We start from the raw sequence: 16,129 nt of genomic DNA, 5'->3' as shown, positions 1-16,129 counted from the left end.
AAGTGGGTGTTTAAGTGCTCTGGAGTCATTTCGTTGCAAGCGGGTTTTTAAGTGATCTGGAATCATTTCGTTGCAAGCGGGTTTTTAAGTGCTCTGGAGTCATTTCGTTGCAAGCGGGTTTTTAAGTGCTCTGGAGTCATTTCGTTGCAAGCGGGTTTTTACGTGCTCTGGAGTCATTTCATTGCAAGCGGGTTTTTACATACTTCTCAGACATTTCACTGGAAGTGGGTTTTTTAAGTGCTCTGGAGTCATTTTGTTGCAAGCGGGTTTTTAAGTGCTCTGGAGTCATTTCGTTGCAAGCGGGTTTTTAAGTGCTCTGAAGGCATTTCGTTGTAAGCGGGTTTTTCAGTGTTCTGGAGTCATTTCGTTGCAAGCGGGTTTTTACGTGCTCTGGAGTCATTTCATTGCAAGCGGGTTTTTACATACTTCTCAGACATTTCACTGGAAGCGGGTTTTTTAAGTGCTCTGGAGTCATTTCGTTGCAAGCGGGTTTTTAAGTACTCTGGAGTCATTTCGTTGCAAGCGGGTTTTTAAGTGCTCTGGAGTCATTTCGTTGCAAGCGGGTTTTTAAGTGCTCTGGAGTCATTTCGTTGCAAGCGGGTTTTTAAGTTCACTGAAGGCATTTCGTTGTAAGCGGGTTTTTCAGTGCTCTGGAGTCATTTCGTTGCAAGCGGGTTTTTACGTGCTCTGGAGTCATTTCATTGCAAGCGGGTTTTTACATACTTCTCAGACATTTCACTGGAAGCGGGTTTTTTAAGTGCTCTGGAGTCATTTCGTTGTAAGCGGGTTTTTAAGTGCTCTGGAGTCATTTCGTTGCAAGCGGGTTTTTAAGTGCTCTGGAGTCATTTCGTTGCAAGCGGGTTTTCAAGTGCTCTGGAGTCATTTCGTTGCAAGCGGGTTTTCAAGTGCTCTGGAGTCATTTCGTTGCAAGCGGGTTTTTAAGTGCTCTGGAGTCATTTCGTTGCAAGCGGGTTTTTAAGTGCTCTGGAGTCATTTCGTTGCAAGCGGGTTTTCAAGTGCTCTGGAGTCATTTCCTTGCAAGCGGGTTTTCAAGTGCTCTGGAGTCATTTCGTTGCAAGCGGGTTTTTAAGTGCTCTGGAGTCATTTCGTTGCAAGCGGGTTTTTAAGTGCTCTGGAGTCATTTCGTTGCAAGCGGGTTTTTAAGTGCTCTGCAGTCATTTCGTTGCAAGCGGGTTTTTCAGTGCTCTGGAGTCATTTCGTTGCAAGCAGGTTTTTAAATGCTCTGGAGTCATTTCGTTGCAAGCGGGTTTTTAAGTGCTCTGGAGTCATTTCGTTGCAAGCGGGTTTTTAAGTGCTCTGGAGTCATTTCGTTGCAAGCGGGTTTTTAAGTGCTCTGGAGTCATTTCGTTGCAAGCGGGTTTTTAAGTGCTCTGGAGTCATTTCGTTGCAAGCGGGTTTTTAAGTGCTCTGGAGTCATTTCGTTGCAAGCGGGTTTTTAAGTGCTCTGGAGTCATTTCGTTGCAAGCGGGTTTTTAAGTGCTCTGAAGGCATTTCGTTGTAAGCGGGTTTTTCAGTGCTCTGGAGTCATTTCGTTGCAAGCGGGTTTTTACGTGCTCTGGAGTCATTTCATTGCAAGCGGGTTTTTACATACTTCTCAGACATTTCACTGGAAGCGGGTTTTTTAAGTGCTCTGGAGTCATTTCGTTGTAAGCGGGTTTTTAAGTACTCTGGAGTCATTTCGTTGCAAGCGGGTTTTTAAGTGCTCTGGAGTCATTTCGTTGCAAGAGGTTTTTAAGTACTCTGAGGTCATTTCGTTGCAAGCGGGTGTTTAAGTGCTCTGGAGTCATTTCGTTGCAAGCGGGTTTTTAAGTGCTCTGGAGTCATTTCGTTGCAAGCGGGTTTTTAAGTGCTCTGGAGTCATTTCGTTGCAAGCGGGTTTTTAAGTGCTCTGGACTCATTTCGTTGCAAGCGGGTTTTTAAGTGTTCTGGAGTCATTTCGTTGCAAGCGGGTTTTTAAGTGCTCTGAAGGCATTTCGTTGTAAGCGGGTTTTTAAGTGCTCTGGAGTCATTTAGTTGCAAGCGGGTTTTTAAGTGTTCTGGAGTCATTTCGTTGCAAGCAGGTTTTTAAGTGCTCTGGAGTCATTTCGTTGCAAGCGGGTTTTTAATTGCTCTGGAGTCATTTCGTTGCAAGCGGGTTTTTAAGTGTTCTTGAGTCATTTCGTTGCAAGCGGGTTTTTAAGTGCTCTGGAGTCATTTCGTTGCAAGCGGGTTTTTAAGTGTTCTGGAGTCATTTCGTTGCAAGCGGGTTTTTAAGTGCTCTGGAGTCATTTCGTTGCAAGCGGGTTTTTAAGTGCTCTGGAGTCATTTCGTTGCAAGCGGGTTTTTAAGTGCTCTGGAGTCATTTCGTTGCAAGCGGGTTTTTAAGTGCTCTGAAGGCATTTCGTTGTAAGCGGGTTTTTCAGTGTTCTGGAGTCATTTCGTTGCAAGCGGGTTTTTACGTGCTCTGGAGTCATTTCATTGCAAGCGGGTTTTTACATACTTCTCAGACATTTCACTGGAAGCGGGTTTTTTTAGTGCTCTGGAGTCATTTCGTTGCAAGCGGGTTTTTAAGTACTCTGGAGTCATTTCGTTGCAAGCGGGTTTTTAAGTGCTCTGGAGTCATTTCCTTGCAAGCGGGTTTTTAAGTGCTCTGGAGTCATTTCGTTGCAAGTGGGTGTTTAAGTGCTCTGGAGTCATTTCGTTGCAAGCGGGTTTTTAAGTGATCTGGAATCATTTCGTTGCAAGCGGGTTTTTAAGTGCTCTGGAGTCATTTCGTTGCAAGCGGGTTTTTAAGTGCTCTGGAGTCATTTCGTTGCAAGCGGGTTTTTACGTGCTCTGGAGTCATTTCATTGCAAGCGGGTTTTTACATACTTCTCAGACATTTCACTGGAAGTGAGTTTTTTAAGTGCTCTGGAGTCATTTTGTTGCAAGCGGGTTTTTAAGTGCTCTGGAGTCATTTCGTTGCAAGCGGGTTTTTAAGTGCTCTGGAGTCATTTCGTTGCAAGCGGGTTTTTAAGTGCTCTGGAGTCATTTCGTTGCAAGCGGGTTTTTAAGTGCTCTGGAGTCATTTCGTTGCAAGTGGGTTTTTAAGTGCTCTGGAGTCATTTCGTTGCAAGCGGGTTTTTAAGTGCTCTGAAGTCATTTCGTTGCAAGCGGGTTTTTAAGTGCTCTGAAGGCATTTCGTTGTAAGCGGGTTTTTCAGTGCTCTGGAGTCATTTCGTTGCAAGCGGGTTTTTACGTGCTCTGGAGTCATTGCATTGCAAGCGGGTTTTTACATACTTCTCAGACATTTCACTGGAAGCGGGTTTTTTAAGTGCTCTGGAGTCATTTCGTTGTAAGCAGGTTTTTAAGTGCTCTGGAGTCATTTCGTTGCAAGCGGGTTTTTCAGTGCTCTGGAGTCATTTCGTTGCAAGCGGGTTTTTAAGTGCTCTGGAGTCATTTCGTTGCAAGCGGGTTTTTAAGTGCTCTGGAGTCATTTCGTTGCAAGCGGGTTTTTAAGTGCTCTGGAGTCATTTCGTTGCAAGCGGGTTTTTAAGTGCTCTGTAGACATTTCGTTGCAAGCGGGTTTTTAAGTGCTCTGGAGTCATTTCGTTGCAAGCGGGTTTTTAAGTGCTCTGGAGTCATTTCGTTGCAAGCGGGTTTTTAAGTGCTCTGGAGTCATTTCGTTGCAAGCGGGTTTTTAAGTGCTCTGGAGTCATTTCGTTGCAAGCGGGTTTTTAAGTGCTCTGAAGGCATTTCGTTGTAAGCGGGTTTTTAAGTGCTCTGGAGTCATTTCGTTGCAAGCGGGTTTTTACGTGCTCTGGAGTCATTTCATTGCAAGCGGGTTTTTACATACTTCTCAGACATTTCACTGGAAGCGGGTTTTTTAAGTGCTCTGGAGTCATTTCGTTGTAAGCGGGTTTTTAAGTGCTCTGGAGTCATTTCGTTGCAAGCGGGTTTTTAAGTGCTCTGGAGTCATTTCGTTGCAAGCGGGTTTTTAAGTGCTCTGGAGTCATTTCGTTGCAAGCGGGTTTTTAAGTGCTCTGGAGTCATTTCGTTGCAAGCGGGTTTTCAAGTGCTCTGGAGTCATTTCGTTGCAAGCGGGTTTTTAAGTGCTCTGGAGTCATTTCGTTGCAAGCGGGTTTTTAAGTGCTCTGGAGTCATTTCGTTGCAAGCGGGTTTTTAAGTGCTCTGGAGTCATTTCCTTGCAAGCGGGTTTTCAAGTGCTCTGGAGTCATTTCGTTGCAAGCGGGTTTTTAAGTGCTCTGGAGTCATTTTGTTGCAAGTGGGTTTTTAAGTGCTCTGGAGTCATTTCGTTGCAAGCGGGTTTTTAAGTGCTCTGCAGTCATTTCGTTGCAAGCGGGTTTTTAAGTGCTCTGAAGGCATTTCGTTGTAAGCGGGTTTTTAAGTGCTCTGGAGTCATTTCGTTGCAAGCGGGTTTTTAAGTGTTCTGGAGTCATTTCGTTGCAAGCAGGTTTTTAAGTGCTCTGGAGTCATTTCGTTGCAAGCGGGTTTTTAAGTGCTCTGGAGACATTTCGTTGCAAGCGGGTTTTTAAGTGCTCTGGAGTCATTTCGTTGCAAGCGGGTTTTTAAGTGCTCTGGAGTCATTTCGTTGCAAGCGGGTTTTTAAGTGCTCTGGAGTCATTTCGTTGCAAGCGGGTTTTTAAGTGCTCTGAAGGCATTTCGTTGTAAGCGGGTTTTTCAGTGCTCTGGAGTCATTTCGTTGCAAGCGGGTTTTTCAGTGCTCTGGAGTCATTTCGTTGCAAGCGGGTTTTTAAGTGCTCTGGAGTCATTTCGTTGCAAGCGGGTTTTTAAGTGCTCTGGAGTCATTTCGTTGCAAGCGGGTTTTTAAGTGCTCTGGAGTCATTTCGTTGCAAGCGGGTTTTTAAGTGCTCTGGAGACATTTCGTTGCAAGCGGGTTTTTAAGTGCTCTGGAGTCATTTCGTTGCAAGCGGGTTTTTAAGTGCTCTGAAGGCATTTCGTTGTAAGCGGGTTTTTAAGTGCTCTGGAGTCATTTCGTTGCAAGCGGGTTTTTACGTGCTCTGGAGTCATTTCATTGCAAGCGGGTTTTTACATACTTCTCAGACATTTCACTGGAAGCGGGTTTTTTAAGTGCTCTGGAGTCATTTCGTTGTAAGCGGGTTTTTAAGTGCTCTGGAGTCATTTCGTTGCAAGCGGGTTTTTAAGTGCTCTGGAGTCATTTCGTTGCAAGCGGGTTTTTAAGTGCTCTGGAGTCATTTCGTTGCAAGCGGGTTTTTAAGTGCTCTGGAGTCATTTCGTTGCAAGCGGGTTTTCAAGTGCTCTGGAGTCATTTCGTTGCAAGCGGGTTTTTAAGTGCTCTGGAGTCATTTCGTTGCAAGCGGGTTTTTAAGTGCTCTGGAGTCATTTCGTTGCAAGCGGGTTTTGAAGTGCTCTGGAGTCATTTCCTTGCAAGCGGGTTTTCAAGTGCTCTGGAGTCATTTCGTTGCAAGCGGGTTTTTAAGTGCTCTGGAGTCATTTTGTTGCAAGTGGGTTTTTAAGTGCTCTGGAGTCATTTCGTTGCAAGCGGGTTTTTAAGTGCTCTGCAGTCATTTCGTTGCAAGCGGGTTTTTAAGTGCTCTGAAGGCATTTCGTTGTAAGCGGGTTTTTAAGTGCTCTGGAGTCATTTCGTTGCAAGCGGGTTTTTAAGTGTTCTGGAGTCATTTCGTTGCAAGCAGGTTTTTAAGTGCTCTGGAGTCATTTCGTTGCAAGCGGGTTTTTAATTGCTCTGGAGTCATTTCGTTGCAAGCGGGTTTTTAAGTGTTCTTGAGTCATTTCTTTGCAAGCGGGTTTTTAAGTGCTCTGGAGTCATTTCGTTGCAAGCGGGTTTTTAAGTGTTCTGGAGTCATTTCGTTGCAAGCGGGTTTTTAAGTGCTCTGGAGTCATTTCGTTGCAAGCGGGTTTTTAAGTGCTCTGGAGTCATTTCGTTGCAAGCGGGTTTTTAAGTGCTCTGGAGTCATTTCGTTGCAAGCGGGTTTTTAAGTGCTCTGAAGGCATTTCGTTGTAAGCGGGTTTTTCAGTGTTCTGGAGTCATTTCGTTGCAAGCGGGTTTTTACGTGCTCTGGAGTCATTTCATTGCAAGCGGGTTTTTACATACTTCTCAGACATTTCACTGGAAGCGGGTTTTTTTAGTGCTCTGGAGTCATTTCGTTGCAAGCGGGTTTTTAAGTTCTCTGGAGTCATTTCGTTGCAAGCGGGTTTTTAAGTGCTCTGGAGTCATTTCCTTGCAAGCGGGTTTTTAAGTGCTCTGGAGTCATTTCGTTGCAAGTGGGTGTTTAAGTGCTCTGGAGTCATTTCGTTGCAAGCGGGTTTTTAAGTGATCTGGAATCATTTCGTTGCAAGCGGGTTTTTAAGTGCTCTGGAGTCATTTCGTTGCAAGCGGGTTTTTAAGTGCTCTGTAGTCATTTCGTTGCAAGCGGGTTTTTACGTGCTCTCGAGTCATTTCATTGCAAGCGGGTTTTTACATACTTCTCAGACATTTCACTGGAAGTGGGTTTTTTAAGTGCTCTGGAGTCATTTTGTTGCAAGCGGGTTTTTAAGTGCTCTGGAGTCATTTCGTTGCAAGCGGGTTTTTAAGTGCTCTGAAGGCATTTCGTTGTAAGCGGGTTTTTCAGTGTTCTGGAGTCATTTCGTTGCAAGCGGGTTTTTACGTGCTCTGGAGTCATTTCATTGCAAGCGGGTTTTTACATACTTCTCAGACATTTCACTGGAAGCGGGTTTTTTAAGTGCTCTGGAGTCATTTCGTTGCAAGCGGGTTTTTAAGTACTCTGGAGTCATTTCGTTGCAAGCGGGTTTTTAAGTGCTCTGGAGTCATTTCGTTGCAAGCGGGTTTTTAAGTGCTCTGGAGTCATTTCGTTGCAAGCGGGTTTTTAAGTTCACTGAAGGCATTTCGTTGTAAGCGGGTTTTTCAGTGCTCTGGAGTCATTTCGTTGCAAGCGGGTTTTTACGTGCTCTGGAGTCATTTCATTGCAAGCGGGTTTTTACATACTTCTCAGACATTTCACTGGAAGCGGGTTTTTTAAGTGCTCTGGAGTCATTTCGTTGTAAGCGGGTTTTTAAGTGCTCTGGAGTCATTTCGTTGCAAGCGGGTTTTTAAGTGCTCTGGAGTCATTTCGTTGCAAGCGGGTTTTCAAGTGCTCTGGAGTCATTTCGTTGCAAGCGGGTTTTCAAGTGCTCTGGAGTCATTTCGTTGCAAGCGGGTTTTTAAGTGCTCTGGAGTCATTTCGTTGCAAGCGGGTTTTTAAGTGCTCTGGAGTCATTTCGTTGCAAGCGGGTTTTTAAGTGCTCTGGAGTCATTTCCTTGCAAGCGGGTTTTCAAGTGCTCTGGAGTCATTTCGTTGCAAGCGGGTTTTTAAGTGCTCTGGAGTCATTTCGTTGCAAGCGGGTTTTTAAGTGCTCTGGAGTCATTTCGTTGCAAGCGGGTTTTTAAGTGCTCTGCAGTCATTTCGTTGCAAGCGGGTTTTTCAGTGCTCTGGAGTCATTTCGTTGCAAGCAGGTTTTTAAATGCTCTGGAGTCATTTCGTTGCAAGCGGGTTTTTAAGTGCTCTGGAGTCATTTCGTTGCAAGCGGGTTTTTAAGTGCTCTGGAGTCATTTCGTTGCAAGCGGGTTTTTAAGTGCTCTGGAGTCATTTCGTTGCAAGCGGGTTTTTAAGTGCTCTGGAGTCATTTCGTTGCAAGCGGGTTTTTAAGTGCTCTGGAGTCATTTCGTTTCAAGCGGGTTTTTAAGTGCTCTGGAGTCATTTCGTTGCAAGCGGGTTTTTAAGTGCTCTGAAGGCATTTCGTTGTAAGCGGGTTTTTCAGTGCTCTGGAGTCATTTCGTTGCAAGCGGGTTTTTACGTGCTCTGGAGTCATTTCATTGCAAGCGGGTTTTTACATACTTCTCAGACATTTCACTGGAAGCGGGTTTTTTAAGTGCTCTGGAGTCATTTCGTTGTAAGCGGGTTTTTAAGTACTCTGGAGTCATTTCGTTGCAAGCGGGTTTTTAAGTGCTCTGGAGTCATTTCGTTGCAAGAGGTTTTTAAGTACTCTGAGGTCATTTCGTTGCAAGCGGGTGTTTAAGTGCTCTGGAGTCATTTCGTTGCAAGCGGGTTTTTAAGTGCTCTGGAGTCATTTCGTTGCAAGCGGGTTTTTAAGTGCTCTGGAGTCATTTCGTTGCAAGCGGGTTTTTAAGTGCTCTGGACTCATTTCGTTGCAAGCGGGTTTTTAAGTGTTCTGGAGTCATTTCGTTGCAAGCGGGTTTTTAAGTGCTCTGAAGGCATTTCGTTGTAAGCGGGTTTTTAAGTGCTCTGGAGTCATTTAGTTGCAAGCGGGTTTTTAAGTGTTCTGGAGTCATTTCGTTGCAAGCAGGTTTTTAAGTGCTCTGGAGTCATTTCGTTGCAAGCGGGTTTTTAATTGCTCTGGAGTCATTTCGTTGCAAGCGGGTTTTTAAGTGTTCTTGAGTCATTTCGTTGCAAGCGGGTTTTTAAGTGCTCTGGAGTCATTTCGTTGCAAGCGGGTTTTTAAGTGTTCTGGAGTCATTTCGTTGCAAGCGGGTTTTTAAGTGCTCTGGAGTCATTTCGTTGCAAGCGGGTTTTTAAGTGCTCTGGAGTCATTTCGTTGCAAGCGGGTTTTTAAGTGCTCTGGAGTCATTTCGTTGCAAGCGGGTTTTTAAGTGCTCTGAAGGCATTTCGTTGTAAGCGGGTTTTTCAGTGTTCTGGAGTCATTTCGTTGCAAGCGGGTTTTTACGTGCTCTGGAGTCATTTCATTGCAAGCGGGTTTTTACATACTTCTCAGACATTTCACTGGAAGCGGGTTTTTTTAGTGCTCTGGAGTCATTTCGTTGCAAGCGGGTTTTTAAGTACTCTGGAGTCATTTCGTTGCAAGCGGGTTTTTAAGTGCTCTGGAGTCATTTCCTTGCAAGCGGGTTTTTAAGTGCTCTGGAGTCATTTCGTTGCAAGTGGGTGTTTAAGTGCTCTGGAGTCATTTCGTTGCAAGCGGGTTTTTAAGTGATCTGGAATCATTTCGTTGCAAGCGGGTTTTTAAGTGCTCTGGAGTCATTTCGTTGCAAGCGGGTTTTTAAGTGCTCTGGAGTCATTTCGTTGCAAGCGGGTTTTTACGTGCTCTGGAGTCATTTCATTGCAAGCGGGTTTTTACATACTTCTCAGACATTTCACTGGAAGTGAGTTTTTTAAGTGCTCTGGAGTCATTTTGTTGCAAGCGGGTTTTTAAGTGCTCTGGAGTCATTTCGTTGCAAGCGGGTTTTTAAGTGCTCTGGAGTCATTTCGTTGCAAGCGGGTTTTTAAGTGCTCTGGAGTCATTTCGTTGCAAGCGGGTTTTTAAGTGCTCTGGAGTCATTTCGTTGCAAGTGGGTTTTTAAGTGCTCTGGAGTCATTTCGTTGCAAGCGGGTTTTTAAGTGCTCTGAAGTCATTTCGTTGCAAGCGGGTTTTTAAGTGCTCTGAAGGCATTTCGTTGTAAGCGGGTTTTTCAGTGCTCTGGAGTCATTTCGTTGCAAGCGGGTTTTTACGTGCTCTGGAGTCATTGCATTGCAAGCGGGTTTTTACATACTTCTCAGACATTTCACTGGAAGCGGGTTTTTTAAGTGCTCTGGAGTCATTTCGTTGTAAGCAGGTTTTTAAGTGCTCTGGAGTCATTTCGTTGCAAGCGGGTTTTTCAGTGCTCTGGAGTCATTTCGTTGCAAGCGGGTTTTTAAGTGCTCTGGAGTCATTTCGTTGCAAGCGGGTTTTTAAGTGCTCTGGAGTCATTTCGTTGCAAGCGGGTTTTTAAGTGCTCTGGAGTCATTTCGTTGCAAGCGGGTTTTTAAGTGCTCTGGAGTCATTTCGTTGCAAGCGGGTTTTTAAGTGCTCTGGAGTCATTTCGTTGCAAGCGGGTTTTCAAGTGCTCTGGAGTCATTTCGTTGCAAGCGGGTTTTCAAGTGCTCTGGAGTCATTTCGTTGCAAGCGGGTTTTTAAGTGCTCTGGAGTCATTTCGTTGCAAGCGGGTTTTTAAGTGCTCTGGAGTCATTTCGTTGCAAGCGGGTTTTTAAGTGCTCTGGAGTCATTTCTTTGCAAGCGGGTTTTTCAGTGCTCTGGAGTCATTTCGTTGCAAGCGGGTTTTTAAATGCTCTGGAGTCATTTCGTTGCAAGCGGGTTTTTAAGTGCTCTGGAGTCATTTCGTTGCAAGCGGGTTTTTAAGTGCTCTGGAGTCATTTCGTTGCAAGCGGGTTTTTAAGTGCTCTGGAGACATTTCGTTGCAAGCGGGTTTTTAAGTGCTCTGGAGTCATTTCGTTGCAAGCGGGTTTTTAAGTGCTCTGGAGTCATTTCGTTGCAAGCGGGTTTTTAAGTGCTCTGGAGTCATTTCGTTGCAAGCGGGTTTTTAAGTGCTCTGGAGTCATTTCGTTGCAAGCGGGTTTTTAAGTGCTCTGAAGGCATTTCGTTGTAAGCGGGTTTTTAAGTGCTCTGGAGTCATTTCGTTGCAAGCGGGTTTTTACGTGCTCTGGAGTCATTTCATTGCAAGCGGGTTTTTACATACTTCTCAGACATTTCACTGGAAGCGGGTTTTTTAAGTGCTCTGGAGTCATTTCGTTGTAAGCGGGTTTTTAAGTGCTCTGGAGTCATTTCGTTGCAAGCGGGTTTTTAAGTGCTCTGGAGTCATTTCGTTGCAAGCGGGTTTTTAAGTGCTCTGGAGTCATTTCGTTGCAAGCGGGTTTTTAAGTGCTCTGGAGTCATTTCGTTGCAAGCGGGTTTTCAAGTGCTCTGGAGTCATTTCGTTGCAAGCGGGTTTTTAAGTGCTCTGGAGTCATTTCGTTGCAAGCGGGTTTTTAAGTGCTCTGGAGTCATTTCGTTGCAAGCGGGTTTTTAAGTGCTCTGGAGTCATTTCCTTGCAAGCGGGTTTTCAAGTGCTCTGGAGTCATTTCGTTGCAAGCGGGTTTTTAAGTGCTCTGGAGTCATTTCGTTGCAAGCGGGTTTTTAAGTGCTCTGGAGTCATTTCGTTGCAAGCGGGTTTTTAAGTGCTCTGCAGTCATTTCGTTGCAAGCGGGTTTTTCAGTGCTCTGGAGTCATTTCGTTGCAAGCGGGTTTTTAAATGCTCTGGAGTCATTTCGTTGCAAGCGGGTTTTTAAGTACTCTGGAGTCATTTCGTTGCAAGCGGGTTTTTAAGTGCTCTGGAGTCATTTCGTTGCAAGCGGGTTTTTAAGTGCTCTGGAGTCATTTCGTTGCAAGCGGGTTTTTAAGTGCTCTGGAGTCATTTCGTTGCAAGCGGGTTTTTAAGTGCTCTGGAGTCATTTCGTTGCAAGCGGGTTTTTAAGTGCTCTGAAGGCATTTCGTTGTAAGCGGGTTTTTCAGTGTTCTGGAGTCATTTCGTTGCAAGCGGGTTTTTACGTGCTCTGGAGTCATTTCATTGCAAGCGGGTTTTTACATACTTCTCAGACATTTCACTGGAAGCGGGTTTTTTAAGTGCTCTGGAGTCATTTCGTTGCAAGCGGGTTTTTAAGTACTCTGGAGTCATTTCGTTGCAAGCGGGTTTTTAAGTGCTCTGGAGTCATTTCGTTGCAAGCGGGTTTTTAAGTGCTCTGGAGTCATTTCGTTGCAAGCGGGTTTTTAAGTTCACTGAAGGCATTTCGTTGTAAGCGGGTTTTTCAGTGCTCTGGAGTCATTTCGTTGCAAGCGGGTTTTTACGTGCTCTGGAGTCATTTCATTGCAAGCGGGTTTTTACATACTTCTCAGACATTTCACTGGAAGCGGGTTTTTTAAGTGCTCTGGAGTCATTTCGTTGTAAGCGGGTTTTTAAGTGCTCTGGAGTCATTTCGTTGCAAGCGGGTTTTTAAGTGCTCTGGAGTCATTTCGTTGCAAGCGGGTTTTCAAGTGCTCTGGAGTCATTTCGTTGCAAGCGGGTTTTCAAGTGCTCTGGAGTCATTTCGTTGCAAGCGGGTTTTTAAGTGCTCTGGAGTCATTTCGTTGCAAGCGGGTTTTTAAGTGCTCTGGAGTCATTTCGTTGCAAGCGGGTTTTTAAGTGCTCTGGAGTCATTTCCTTGCAAGCGGGTTTTCAAGTGCTCTGGAGTCATTTCGTTGCAAGCGGGTTTTTAAGTGCTCTGGAGTCATTTCGTTGCAAGCGGGTTTTTAAGTGCTCTGGAGTCATTTCGTTGCAAGCGGGTTTTTAAGTGCTCTGCAGTCATTTCGTTGCAAGCGGGTTTTTCAGTGCTCTGGAGTCATTTCGTTGCAAGCAGGTTTTTAAATGCTCTGGAGTCATTTCGTTGCAAGCGGGTTTTTAAGTGCTCTGGAGTCATTTCGTTGCAAGCGGGTTTTTAAGTGCTCTGGAGTCATTTCGTTGCAAGCGGGTTTTTAAGTGCTCTGGAGTCATTTCGTTGCAAGCGGGTTTTTAAGTGCTCTGGAGTCATTTCGTTGCAAGCGGGTTTTTAAGTGCTCTGGAGTCATTTCGTTTCAAGCGGGTTTTTAAGTGCTCTGGAGTCATTTCGTTGCAAGCGGGTTTTTAAGTGCTCTGAAGGCATTTCGTTGTAAGCGGGTTTTTCAGTGCTCTGGAGTCATTTCGTTGCAAGCGGGTTTTTACGTGCTCTGGAGTCATTTCATTGCAAGCGGGTTTTTACATACTTCTCAGACATTTCACTGGAAGCGGGTTTTTTAAGTGCTCTGGAGTCATTTCGTTGTAAGCGGGTTTTTAAGTACTCTGGAGTCATTTCGTTGCAAGCGGGTTTTTAAGTGCTCTGGAGTCATTTCGTTGCAAGCGGGTTTTTAAGTACTCTGAGGTCATTTCGTTGCAAGCGGGTGTTTAAGTGCTCTGGAGTCATTTCGTTGCAAGCGGGTTTTTAAGTGCTCTGGAGTCATTTCGTTGCAAGCGGGTTTTTAAGTGCTCTGGAGTCATTTCGTTGCAAGCGGGTTTTTAAGTGCTCTGAAGGCATTTCGTTGCAAGCGGGTTTTTAAGTGTTCTGGAGTCATTTCGTTGCAAGCGGGTTTTTAAGTGCTCTGGAGTCATTTCGTTGCAAGCGGGTTTTTAAGTGCTCTGGAGTCATTTCGTTGCAAGCGGGTTTTTAAGTGCTCTGGAGTCATTTCGTTGCAAGCGGGTTTTTACGTGCTCTGGAGTCATTTCATTGCAAGCGGGTTTTTACATACTTCTCAGACATTTCACTGGAAGTGGGTTTTTTAAGTGCTCTGGAGTCATTTTGTTGCAAGCGGGTTTTTAAGTGCTCTGGAGTCATTTCGTTGCAAGCGGGTTTTTAAGTGCTCTGGAGTCATTTCGTTGCAAGCGGGTTTTTAAGTGCTCTGGAGTCATTTCGTTGCAAGCGGGTTTTTAAGTGCTCTGAAGGCATTTCGTTGTAAGCGGGTTTTTCAGTGCTCTGGAGTCATTTCGTTGCAAGCGGGTTTTTACGTGCTCTGGAGTCATTTCATTGCAAGCGGGTTTTTACATACTTCTCAGACATTTCACTGGAAGCGGGTTTTTTAAGTGCTCTGGAGTCATTTCGTTGTAAGCGGGTTTTTAAGTACTCTGGAGTCATTTCGTTGCAAGCGGGTTTTTAAGTGCTCTGGAGTCATTTCGTTGCAAGCGGGTTTTTAAGTTCTCTGAGGTCATTTCGTTGCAAGCGGGTGTTTAAGTGCTCTGGAGTCATTTCGTTGCAAGCGGGTTTTTAAGTGCTCTGGAGTCATTTCGTTGCAAGCGGCTTTTTAAGTGCTCTGGAGGCATTTCGTTGCAAGCGGGTTTTTAAGAGCTCTGGACTCATTTCGTTGCAAGCGGGTTTTTAAGTGCTCTGGACTCATTTCGTTGCAAGCGGGTTTTTAAGTGTTCTGGAGTCATTTCGTTGCAAGCGGGTTTTTAAGTGCTCTGAAGGCATTTCGTTGTAAGCGGGTTTTTAAGTGCTCTTGAGTCATTTCGTTGCAAGCGGGTTTTTAAGTGTTCTGGAGTCATTTCGTTGCAAGCGGGTTTTTAAGTGTTCTGGAGTCATTTCGTTGCAAGCGGGTTTTTAAGTGCTCTGAAGGCATTTCGTTGTAAGCGGGTTTTTCAGTGCTCTGGAGTCATTTCGTTGCAAGCGGGTTTTTACGTGCTCTAGAGTCATTGCATTGCAAGCGGGTTTTTACATACTTCTCAGACATTTCACTGGAAGCGGGTTTTTTAAGTGCTCTGAAGGCATTTCGTTGTAAGCGGGTTTTTAAGTGCTCTTGAGTCATTTCGTTGCAAGCGGGTTTTTAAGTGTTCTGGAGTCATTTCGTTGCAAGCGGGTTTTTAAGTGTTCTGGAGTCATTTCGTTGCAAGCGGGTTTTTAAGTGCTCTGAAGGCATTTCGTTGTAAGCGGGTTTTTCAGTGCTCTGGAGTCATTTCGTTGCAAGCGGGTTTTTACGTGCTCTAGAGTCATTGCATTGCAAGCGGGTTTTTACATACTTCTCAGACATTTCACTGGAAGCGGGTTTTTTAAGTGCTCTGGAGTCATTTCGTTGTAAGCAGGTTTTTAAGTGCTCTGGAGTCATTTCGTTGCAAGCGGGTTTTTCAGTGCTCTGGAGTCATTTCGTTGCAAGCGGGTTTTTAAGTGCTCTGGAGTCATTTCGTTGCAAGCGGGTTTTTAAGTGCTCTGGAGTCATTTCGTTGCAAGCAGGTTTTTAAGTGCTCTGGAGTCATTTCGTTGCAAGCGGGTTTTTAAGTGCTCTGGAGTCATTTCGTTGCAAGCGGGTTTTTAAGTGCTCTGGAGTCATTTCGTTGCAAGCGGGTTTTCAAGTGCTCTGGAGTCATTTCGTTGCAAGCGGGTTTTTAAGTGCTCTGGAGTCATTTCGTTGCAAGCGGGTTTTTAAGTGCTCTGGAGTCATTTCGTTGCAAGCGGGTTTTTAAGTGCTCTGGAGTCATTTCGTTGCAAGCGGGTTTTTCAGTGCTCTGGAGTCATTTCGTTGCAAGCGGGTTTTTAAATGCTCTGGAGTCATTTCGTTGCAAGCGGGTTTTTAAGTGCTCTGGAGTCATTTCGTTGCAAGCGGGTTTTTAAGTGCTCTGGAGTCATTTCGTTGCAAGCGGGTTTTTAAGTGCTCTGGAGACATTTCGTTGCAAGCGGGTTTTTAAGTGCTCTGGAGTCATTTCGTTGCAAGCGGGTTTTTAAGTGCTCTGGAGTCATTTCGTTGCAAGCGGGTTTTTAAGTGCTCTGGAGTCATTTCGTTGCAAGCGGGTTTTTAAGTGCTCTGAAGGCATTTCGTTGTAAGCGGGTTTTTCAGAGCTCTGGAGTCATTTCGTTGCAAGCGGGTTTTTACGTGCTCTGGAGTCATTTCATTGCAAGCGGGTTTTTACATACTTCTCAGACATTTCACTGGAAGCGGGTTTTTTAAGTGCTCTGGAGTCATTTCGTTGTAAGCGGGTTTTTAAGTACTCTGGAGTCATTTCGTTGCAAGCGGGTTTTTAAGTGCTCTGGAGTCATTTCGTTGCAAGCGGGTTTTTAAGTTCTCTGAGGTCATTTCGTTGCAAGCGGGTGTTTAAGTGCTCTGGAGTCATTTCGTTGCAAGCGGGTTTTTAAGTGCTCTGGAGTCATTTCGTTGCAAGCGGCTTTTTAAGTGCTCTGGAGTCATTTCGTTGCAAGCGGGTTTTTAAGAGCTCTGGACTCATTTCGTTGCAAGCGGGTTTTTAAGTGCTCTGGAGTCATTTCGTTGCAAGCGGGTTTTTAAGTGCTCTGGACTCATTTCGTTGCAAGCGGGTTTTTAAGTGTTCTGGAGTCATTTCGTTGCAAGCGGGTTTTTAAGTGCTCTGAAGGCATTTCGTTGTAAGCGGGTTTTTAAGTGCTCTGGAGTCATTTCGTTGCAAGCGGGTTTTTAAGTGTTCTGGAGTCATTTCGTTGCAAGCAGGTTTTTAAGTGCTCTGGAGTCATTTCGTTGCAAGCGGGTTTTTAATTGCTCTGGAGTCATTTCGTTGTAAGCGGGTTTTTAAGTGTTCTGGAGTCATTTCGTTGCAAGCGGGTTTTTAAGTGCTCTGGAGTCATTTCATTGCAAGCGGGTTTTTAAGTGCTCTGGACTCATTTCGTTGCAAGCGGGTTTTTAAGTGCTCTGGAGTCATTTCGTTGCAAGCGGGTGTTTAAGTGCTCTGGAGTCATTTCGTTGCAAGCGGGTTGTTAAGTGCTCTGGAGTCATTTCGTTGCAAGCGGGTTTTTACATACTTCTCAGACATTTCACTGGAAGTGGGTTT

The sequence above is a fragment of the Meriones unguiculatus genome, chromosome 20 (genome assembly GCF_030254825.1).
Source record: "Meriones unguiculatus strain TT.TT164.6M chromosome 20, Bangor_MerUng_6.1, whole genome shotgun sequence".
Lineage (NCBI taxonomy): Eukaryota > Metazoa > Chordata > Mammalia > Rodentia > Muridae > Meriones > Meriones unguiculatus.
The sequence above is the reverse complement of the archived record's forward strand: the minus strand, read 5'-3'. Positions refer to the sequence as shown.